The sequence below is a fragment of the Lipotes vexillifer genome, unplaced genomic scaffold (genome assembly GCF_000442215.2).
Source record: "Lipotes vexillifer unplaced genomic scaffold, Lipotes_vexillifer_v1.1 scaffold772, whole genome shotgun sequence".
In the NCBI taxonomy this organism is placed as follows: Eukaryota; Metazoa; Chordata; class Mammalia; order Artiodactyla; family Lipotidae; genus Lipotes; species Lipotes vexillifer.
The window spans coordinates 1,457,630-1,467,075 of NW_006796998.1; positions in this window are offsets into that span (position 1 = coordinate 1,457,630).

Genomic DNA, 9,446 nt, shown 5'->3' on the forward strand with positions numbered 1-9,446 from the left:
TCTTTCCCTTCTTTGTATAAGTTCTAATGCCTTTTTATGTAGCCCAATAATGCCTTTTTATGTAGCCAAATTCCCACTGGTTCTAATCAGTCCAGCCTTTAGTTTTAGTAGCATGTTACTGATAATATTTCTCAGACATTTTTTTTCAGTATGAAGCCATTTCTTCCATCTCCTACTAGTGATGCTAAACTATGCCCCAGGGATATGTTTCTAATAGTGCCTCATTCTTCTTTCCCAAACATCTATAACACTTGTAATGCAATAGCAATTTTCAAACAGTAAAAAGTAAATACAAGGAATTCAACTCTTTCTTGGTTTGCAGAGAACTTCGGCTGAATGGAAGTTATTGCAAAATGTATTCCCTCTAGGAAACAGCTTCAGTTTATAGTTAACATCCCCCTATAATCATGCATTGTTTTAACACCAAAAATACTCAAGAACTCCAACTACGAAACAGAGCCATCTCTTCATAACTTTTAGGTCGATGTTTCATTTCATCAGAAGCTTATGGTTTTAAATTGTCAATAAGAGCTAATAAATCCCAACATATGGATTGTTTCATTATTCTGATCGAGGTATTTGGCTCCAATGTGAAAATTTGCCCCCAACCTGATTTTCATACTTCCTTTGATGCGTTGTTCTAAAATCCCGCTGATTCCAAAGAGATGTCTCTTTACGGAACAGATGTGTATCAGTGGGAATTAGGCAGATTTTCTGAGGCCTATTATCCGGAATAACAGGAAACATCACAGCATGAACAATTCTATTCCAGGAAAGTTCTTCCCACAAGTGAATCTTTGTAACTGCCTGTAGGGGAGGAGATCGTTTCAATTGGTGAAACTTGGATAAAGGAATTGTCTAGAACAAAGGGGAACCATGATCACATCCTCACCACAGCAGGCAATTTAGAAAAATTTAATGGAAAGGCTGGAAACAGATACAAAGAGGAGATTTCCAAGGTGAGCCATCTGGGATTCCTGCAATGTGCACAAGATTGAAGAAAACATCTAAATCCCTTCCCCTGTGAGTTTATGACAATGATAAAGGAGTTGTTTTAGGAATATCTGTCTTGTTTAAATCACAAGCCAGCCCGAAGAGGAATGTTGTGACAGTCAGAATGTCCATGGAAACGACTTGGGCACCAGCAATGAGGGCCTGGACAAGATGGAGGCAGAGGCAAGTTGGAGAAGAAGTGGAGAACCATGACAAACGGGGAAATGAAGCCCAGTAAAAGTGTTTTCCATCTATGGAATGAATGCTTCCTATTTCACGAGAGCTTTCCTGCTTATTTTCTCACAACAATCCTATGTAGTGTTAGAACAGGAATAATGCCCTTTATGCCAAGACTCAGAAATGTTAACTGCCATGACACAATTATTGGACCTAATCTTGGGCTGGGGGGCATTTAAGACAAAATTAAACATAGGTCTTACTAATCTTACAACCAAATCCTATACTACACAGATACACTGCAATTAAATAAACTGCTGGGAGCACACGAGGTGCTTAATAAATATTTGAATGAATGTTGAATAAATAAATGAATGAGTGAATTAATAAATTAACTAGTGAATTCATGTTCAGTTTTTTATAACTGGATTTTTTTCTGCCTCATTGACACAAATTACTGCCTCAATTCTCCATAAAATTTTTGAAGGGATGAACTGTGCCTTTGTTATCTTCATATCTCCTGTGGAAACCCAGGGTCTAACCCAACCCACAGTCTTCTCTGGTCTGGCCTACATAGTGATCAATCAAAGCTGGGAGCGGGGCACCTCAGTTCATAGCACATGACCGTCATCAGTCCATGCACATCCCCACTTTTATTGTTACCTGGCTTTTTGTACCCATTTACCTACCATCCCTGATCACATTACTCTCTTTATTTATAAGTTTCCAGTCTTTGCTATCACCGACAATACTGTGATGACCACCCTCATGTACATCTATTTCTGAACATGTGCAAGAGCTGTTTTTATTTGAATTAATTGCAAATAACTAAATAAAAACAGTAACTTTAATACAGAAATCTGTATTTTCACCTTGTTTGGAAAACTGAAAAATCTGACAACTCTAAACCACTATTCCCTCTAAGAAATAGCTGGCACTGAATTCGAGTCATGTAGGTAGGCGCTCTCCAGATTACCACTGTGCCACAACTCCATGTTGTCTCGATGACACCCCTTCACTTCTCTGTGTTATTTTCCTATTGCTGCTGCAATAAATTACCATAAACTTAGTGGCTTAAAAAACACAAACTTATTATCTCACAGTTCTGGAGGTCTGAAGTCCAAAATGGGTCTCACTGGGTTAAAAACAAGGTGTCGGCAAGGCTGCGTTCCTCTCTAAAGGCTGTAGGGGAGAATCTATTTTCCTGTCTTTTCCAGCTTCTAGAGTCTTTCTGCATTCCTTGGCTAGAGTTCACCTTCCATCTTCAAAGCCAGCAATGGCTTTCTCATATTGCATCATTTTGATGCTAACCCATCTGCCTCCCTCTTCCATCTTTTAAGGAGCCTTGGACCCACCCAGGTAATCCAGAATAATCTCCCTATTTTACAGTCAGCTGATTAGCAAACTTAATTCCAGCTGAAACCTTTACTCCCACTGGCCATATAACATAACATATTCAGAGGTTCCTGGGATTAGGACATGGACAATCGGGTTAGAGGCAGGGGGACAGGGGGTGGGGTGAGGGGGGATGTTATTCTGTCTACCACGCAGGCCAAGTGGATTGTTGATTTCTGTCCTACAGCATCTAAGTATTGGCCCACAATTATAGACACTTAACAGTTGCCTCTGAATAGAATTTACTAATAGAATTTACTAATTTAATAACAGACTGCTATTTTAGACACACTAATCACAAGATTATTCAGTATTGAACAATGAGTTTGTTCTTTACATCCTTTTATCAGTAGCCATATAATTGCCATGAATCTCAGCCCATATAGCATAGAATCAATCTAACTCTTCTCCAATCTGATATTCCCTTAGAAGTAGATCAAAATATTACACGTTAAAGCAATATCATTAAGACACCTGCAATAACCTGGCTAACAGTTGTGGTTATTTCTGTTCTCTTAACCAAACTGAACTGTTCTTTCAGTGATTGCTTCAATTACTCTCACAACTGTAGAGAAAATGTCAATGAATCTTTACATATTCACTTGTAATAGAAACACAACTTCAACCTTCCCAGATGTCCAGGGGAGTAACTGGACCAGAAGAATGCTAGGTTCCCTCAAGTTCCAATATTCCATGATTCTACAGAACCTTTAAGAATGATGTGAGGAGGACTACTTGTTTGGTGTTCTTACTGGAGGGTCCCCTGCTCTTGCCTGCCTAATTCTCTTACCAAAGAACTATTCCACACTTTAATTGGTTGATAAACAAGATTACCTGATCAGGAAAGTCTAATCCTCCAGTCAGGAGTCTGCAACTCTGAGACCCAGGAGATGCAGACTTAAGTTGTTCCAGAAATGTGACCAACCCAGCCTCCCCTCCTGCCCTGCCCTATCTAGATCATTTTAACTCTCTTAACATCCCCAACCAGTCATCTTTTTTCAGCAACATGCCTGTGATATGGGATCAATCCAGACACCCATCCTCTTGGCTCTGCTCCTTGGCTGCTGAAACCCTCTAGAAAAAATCACTGAACCCTACAGATTCATTTTTCTGTAAATTTTTAGTCTCCAATATCAGCTATATTGACCAATGGTTCTGGTTTGCCTGAAGCTGAAGGGGTTCCTGGGATGTGGCACTTAAAACTGGTACAGTTCTTAGCCTACTGGGACAAGTTAGCTGCATCCTTAACAAGTCTCAATAATCCTTTTCATGTCCCAATTCAGTTCTCTTCCCCGTTCCACACATTCACACCCTTCCTCTCTCCCACACTTTTCCTCTCTTTACAGAGTAGACTGAGACCATCAAGCCACTGCCTTGAAAATAGAAAATATAAGAAAGTGGCCTGACAAAGATTCTCTCCTTGACCAAACTCACTCAAGATACTCTGAGGTCTTTTTCAACTAGGTCCTGACTTTTGGTCTTGTGTGTTTGTCTCTGCACTGTCTAATTTTAGCAAAAATCCTGCTAAGTCCATTTAGCCAGCATGTCCCATCCTCAGTATTTGATCACCCTCAATATCTGATTGGGTTCCTCATACTCCACCATTTTCCTTGTGATGTCTGATCACCCTGGCCTGCCTTCAGCAACAATCCCCTCTTACTCTTGATGTTCCCTCTTAGTAAATTTTCATTCATTGACCCTCATCCTGCTGTTTGGCTATAATTCTCAGTTGCTCATGCTGCATTTGGGGTTGAAGTCAATCTCTCTCCCCAACTGCAAAACCCCATTGCAGTGGTCCCTACACCTACTGAAGTAGTCCCATCTTGAATAGCCTTTCCTACCATCTTCAACAAGTGCCATGAATAATTTTACCTTTAACAGTGTCAACAGGAAAAGGCCAGAAGACTGTCTGCAATGAGCCTGAACAAGTAAAGTTGAGCTTAATGAATTCATCACAGTCTAGGAATTGGTCTTTAATTTGCAAGAACAGGGGGAGATATGTGGTTTTGTTAGCATACTGAAGTAGGTCTGACTCTGAGGGGTGTGCTCTCATTAATCAAGTTCTCACCGACCACTATTATACACCAGAATGATGATTTATTATTTAGAAGTGGCCCAACCATCAGGCAGAAACACTCATGTCATGCCAACACATTCTCTTCCTGTGAACTGACATGAAGAACCAAATTATCATCAGAAGCCCACTTTATTAATGTTCAATTTAAAAACAGTTATCAAGCAGAGTGGAGACTCTGATCCATCAGTCTGATTGTTGAATATCCTTGAATAAATAGATAAGTGGGAAGTTAAATAATCAAAAGATTATTTTTGTGACTATTGACCAGAACAAAGGAATATGAAGAATCTTAAAAAGCATCTTCTAGCAAAGTTAATGAGGAGCACTGTCTCACACCAGAGGGATGTCACCTAAAAGACCATGCAATGCACAGCTCCAGAGGGAGGTCATTCACATATTAGTACACAATCCACATGACCATTCATCATAGCCCTGGTAGCATACTAAATACAATACTTACCTTGTTTTTTGCATTCACAGTATATATTGGAGAATGTCCCATACCAATGCTAAAGAATGATATTCTTTTGTAGGGTTGCATAGCATTCCTTGCTTTATGTACCTTAAATTGTTTAAGAATTTCCAATAGAGAAAGCCAGGAGACTCTTAATCTAATCTCCTCTTGTCTTCTCTGGGGTCTAAGCCCATTAATTCTTCTCTCTCCTATATTTTGTTTCTGCACGCTACTCACACCTTCCCCATGACCTATACATGTGCTCAAGTCTTTCCCTTGATCTCTTAAGCTTTTCTCTCACTAGAATATATCTCCACTTCCTCTCACAATCAAGATTCTAGAAAGGATGGTCTTCACTCAGACACCCTTTCTCCACCCATTCACTATTCAACCCATTGCAGTTGGGCCTCTGCCCTCATCATTATACTGAGGATAAGCTGGATACAATCACCAGTGTCCCACTACTTGCCCAAAACAATTTAATCTTAAAATCCAACTTACTTGGTCTCCCTAGTGACCATGCCCCATTTGGAATTCTTTCCTACCCTGGATTTGATGACAATGCCCAGTCCTGGATCTCCTTGGATCTAACTCTTTTTCCTTTCTCAGTCTCTTCTGCTAGTTTCTCATCTTCTTCCAGGATGATATAAGCCAGGATTCTACCTTTGACCTTCTTTTCACCTCACTCTATACTCTCTATAGACTGTCTCAGGCCTCCAACATTCTTCTATATGTAATTGAACCAATATCCACATTTCTATCCAAGGCCTCTCTGAGCTCCATCCTGCACACCCCACTACCTGCCAGGTACTTCCATGTGGATGTCTCACAGCTACCTCAAACTCAACACATCCAAATTTTTAAATGTTTGCTTCTTATGCCACCATACCTGTTTTCCCTCTTTCTCCTTTGTCTTTCATAGGTGTTCAGAGACCCACAGTATCCTTAACACTAGGAAGTGTATCTTCTTTCAGGCATGTCACTTACTTTTTCAGCCTTCAAAAATCTGCTGCAACGTCAAAGAGCATTCGATGGATAGACTGAAGATGCAGCTATGCTGGCTTTCTCTCATGGAACTTGCCAACATGTGGCTCCTGAGAAACTTTCATATATCCTTTCCTGGACAAACTTCGGGGGTTCAAATTTTCCCAATTTTGACAATTTCTCCTTTGTGCCCTCATCACAGCATTTAGCCAGACAGTCACCTCTTAGATTTCTCAGGTGTGAGTCAGAAACCGGTCCAACATGTCATTCAAACCCATTGGGGCATTATTAGATTATCTGAGGTGAGGTGAGGTGCAGGCACACCCCATTCATTTCTTTGGAAGAGGAGAAAGGAGATTTACAGCAAACAAAGAACTTGTACCCAAAATTCCCTCTAATATTCAAATAATGACCCTTTCATACTCTTGATGTTATAAGAGAATTAAGACAAATATAATTGGCTTTTAATAATCTCCTTAAACATTTGGCATCTTGTGTAATATCTTCTATGGAATATATTATTTCTTGGACCTTTTTACCTCAGCCAAAACTTCTCCTTTTTCATCTCATTATATTATCATATCCTTTGACTAAAAACTCTACACTAGAAAATTTACCATAGAAAAGTACTCCAAAATTGTAAACTTTTTACCTGAAAAGTGAAAATTTTTTCAATTGAAAAATTAAAATATTCAACAATATAATGGCTAAGTTATGGAATACCCACTCAATAGAACTCACAAATTCATTAATAATTTGAATTAACATGGGACTTTCTTAGGCTATAATGTTAAGCTGAAAAAAAATGTCCAAAACTGAACAAACTGATGGACAATTGTATATAAAAAAAACCTCTGTGTCAATAGTTTTCTTCATATGAAGAGATTTTCAGTAATTTAGTTTTCCTTCTCAACTCAAGTTTTCTATAATGAACATTTGTTACTTTCATGATTAGAAAAATAAAGCAACTTTTTCAATGTATACTCATAAAATCCCACTCTGCACAATAAATAATTCATCTCAGTAGTAGGCTTGAGACCACCGTCTTTGAGCCAAAGCCCCATACTGGAGTAGATGGAAACTTCTAAAGTGAGTCATCTTTCTTCTTTCTCCAAATAACAAAATAAACTGGCCACAAAGTGTTATAATGGTATGCACAAATAAACCTAACATCTGGTAGTGAGACACCGAGCTTTCATCTCACCATCCAGGAAGGATGTCTGAGGAATAACTGAAAAATATCAAAGACTGAATAATTAACTCTCCAATATTTTCTTATTCATACCAGGTAGTTCTCTAAAGGCTGGAAAAACACTGAAAATTTTATTTTTAATCAATGCACCAGGTAAGGAAACATAGCTCTGAAAGATAATGAAGCTTCAGCAATTAACCCAGCCAAGTTTATCACATTGCATAATTAGTTTACCTGCCAACCTCAATCTGCCAGGCTTCTCCTAACTTTTTAAATGTGAATTGTGGCAATTCTGCCACAGAAGCTATTGGCAGTCTGTCAAGAAACAACTGCTACTGTCCATTACATTTTATCTTTCCTAATGGAGTTATTGGGGAATATTTCAGGTTTTTAACATTTTTAAATTGACATGTTTATTGATTCTTGCTTTCTTTATGTGCATTATACACAGTGCTGGCATCGCACGTCAAAATGCTAAATTTTACAACTTGAAACTCACCACCACGGTACGTAACTTCCTTTGGTTATTAGCAAATGTCACTAATGCAATTGAATAGCGAGTATTAAAATAATATGTCTGTCTTTACACCTTCTTGATAATCTAAAAGAGTAATTATATGCATTAGTAATACTTTCTGACAATGAAGCTCTTAATTTTTTAAATCCAAAATGACCTTTTCTACAATTTCTTAGCAAAAATGGGAAGAAACTGCAGTTAGACTATCAGGACCATGTTATCATCATCATCTTCTTTTAATCCAAAACAATGGGTGATATAAGAAGGAAAGTTCTCAAGTTCTTTAATTGGAACTAATTCCTATCGACGTCCAGCAACTTTTACAAAGCTCAGAATAGCAGATAATAGGATGATTTAATGCTTTAAACCCCTAACAAAAGGATGTTCAGCCTGTTACTATTGCTCATTCCCTTCTCAGAATTTATTTTTGTTTTCCTTGATTCAGAACAGTTGCTTTTAAATGGGAGAATCATGTCTAGCCCAATAATACGCTACTTAACAGCAAGAGGAAATATAGTTCAGGAATAAAACTGAAAGGACAGGGATTCTGTTAGAATCTGAGAAATGTTTCCTTCATTTTCATGGTTCTATGATATTTAATTTATACTCAATGTCCCCATCACTTAGTGAATACTTGTGTCTAAAGACCTTCTCTGTGTCTGCAGCCCTTATCAGCATCCAAGTGCAGGTACTATGTGCCTACAATGTTCTTGTAGAGAAGAGAAACGTAAGATATCCTTGCCTCAGAGTTTATAACTTCAAGTTGAGATATACAACTACTTAATATACATCTATGAGAGATTAGGAAGTACATGAATCAAACTGGTCCTATTAGTGTGGGGTAGATTATTAATAAGATAAGAATTCAGAGAAGGAAAAGTTCAGGGGCTTCTTGAGTGGTCTTGGAAAGGCTGCCCAGAAAATGTTGAATAGGACAGCCTTGAAAGACAACTTGAGTTTGAATGAGTGGGAAGGAAGGTTCTGTGCTAATCTCTTATAAAATCTGTCACTTATCTCACTTTTGGCTTTGCTTGCTTTCTACTTGTATGATTGTCTGTAAATTTTTTAGATAAAAGAGACCTCAATAAGGAAAATAAATATTGGAGAAAGCTTTGGGGAACTCATAGTCTTAACTCCTCTTCTTACATGATGTGGAATTTGAGGTATTGGCTTGGGTCAGGAAAAAAAATGTTTTGGTACATGATCAGTGGATCAAAGGAGATGCTAAAAGAGCATATCTGTGACCAGTTGATGGTGACAAGTGCCAAGTCTTTCTTGTTAATGTTTCAGTCTGTACAAAGGGTTTCATAAGTCTCCACACCCAGCTCTTCAACACCAGTCTTAAGATAAGCGACAGCCAGCTCTAACATTCCAGCCACCTGCACTGCCTTACTTATATGAGACACATGACAGGCAAGCTAGCACAGTTACTAGTATAGGTTAAAAAGATTTGTCAATAGGTTCTTAGGAGCCAGAGGATACAGAGCAATTGAAAAATCTGAACTAAATACACCAGTAAAAACTTTTAAATATAGTGCATCACTTTCTTGGACCATCACAGAAAATAATATCTTTAGAGTATGGTTTGGGTTTTGCTTTGTTTTGAAGTTTAAAATGTTGTATTTAAGGATTATGCCCCTCTGGTTTAATCCAACAC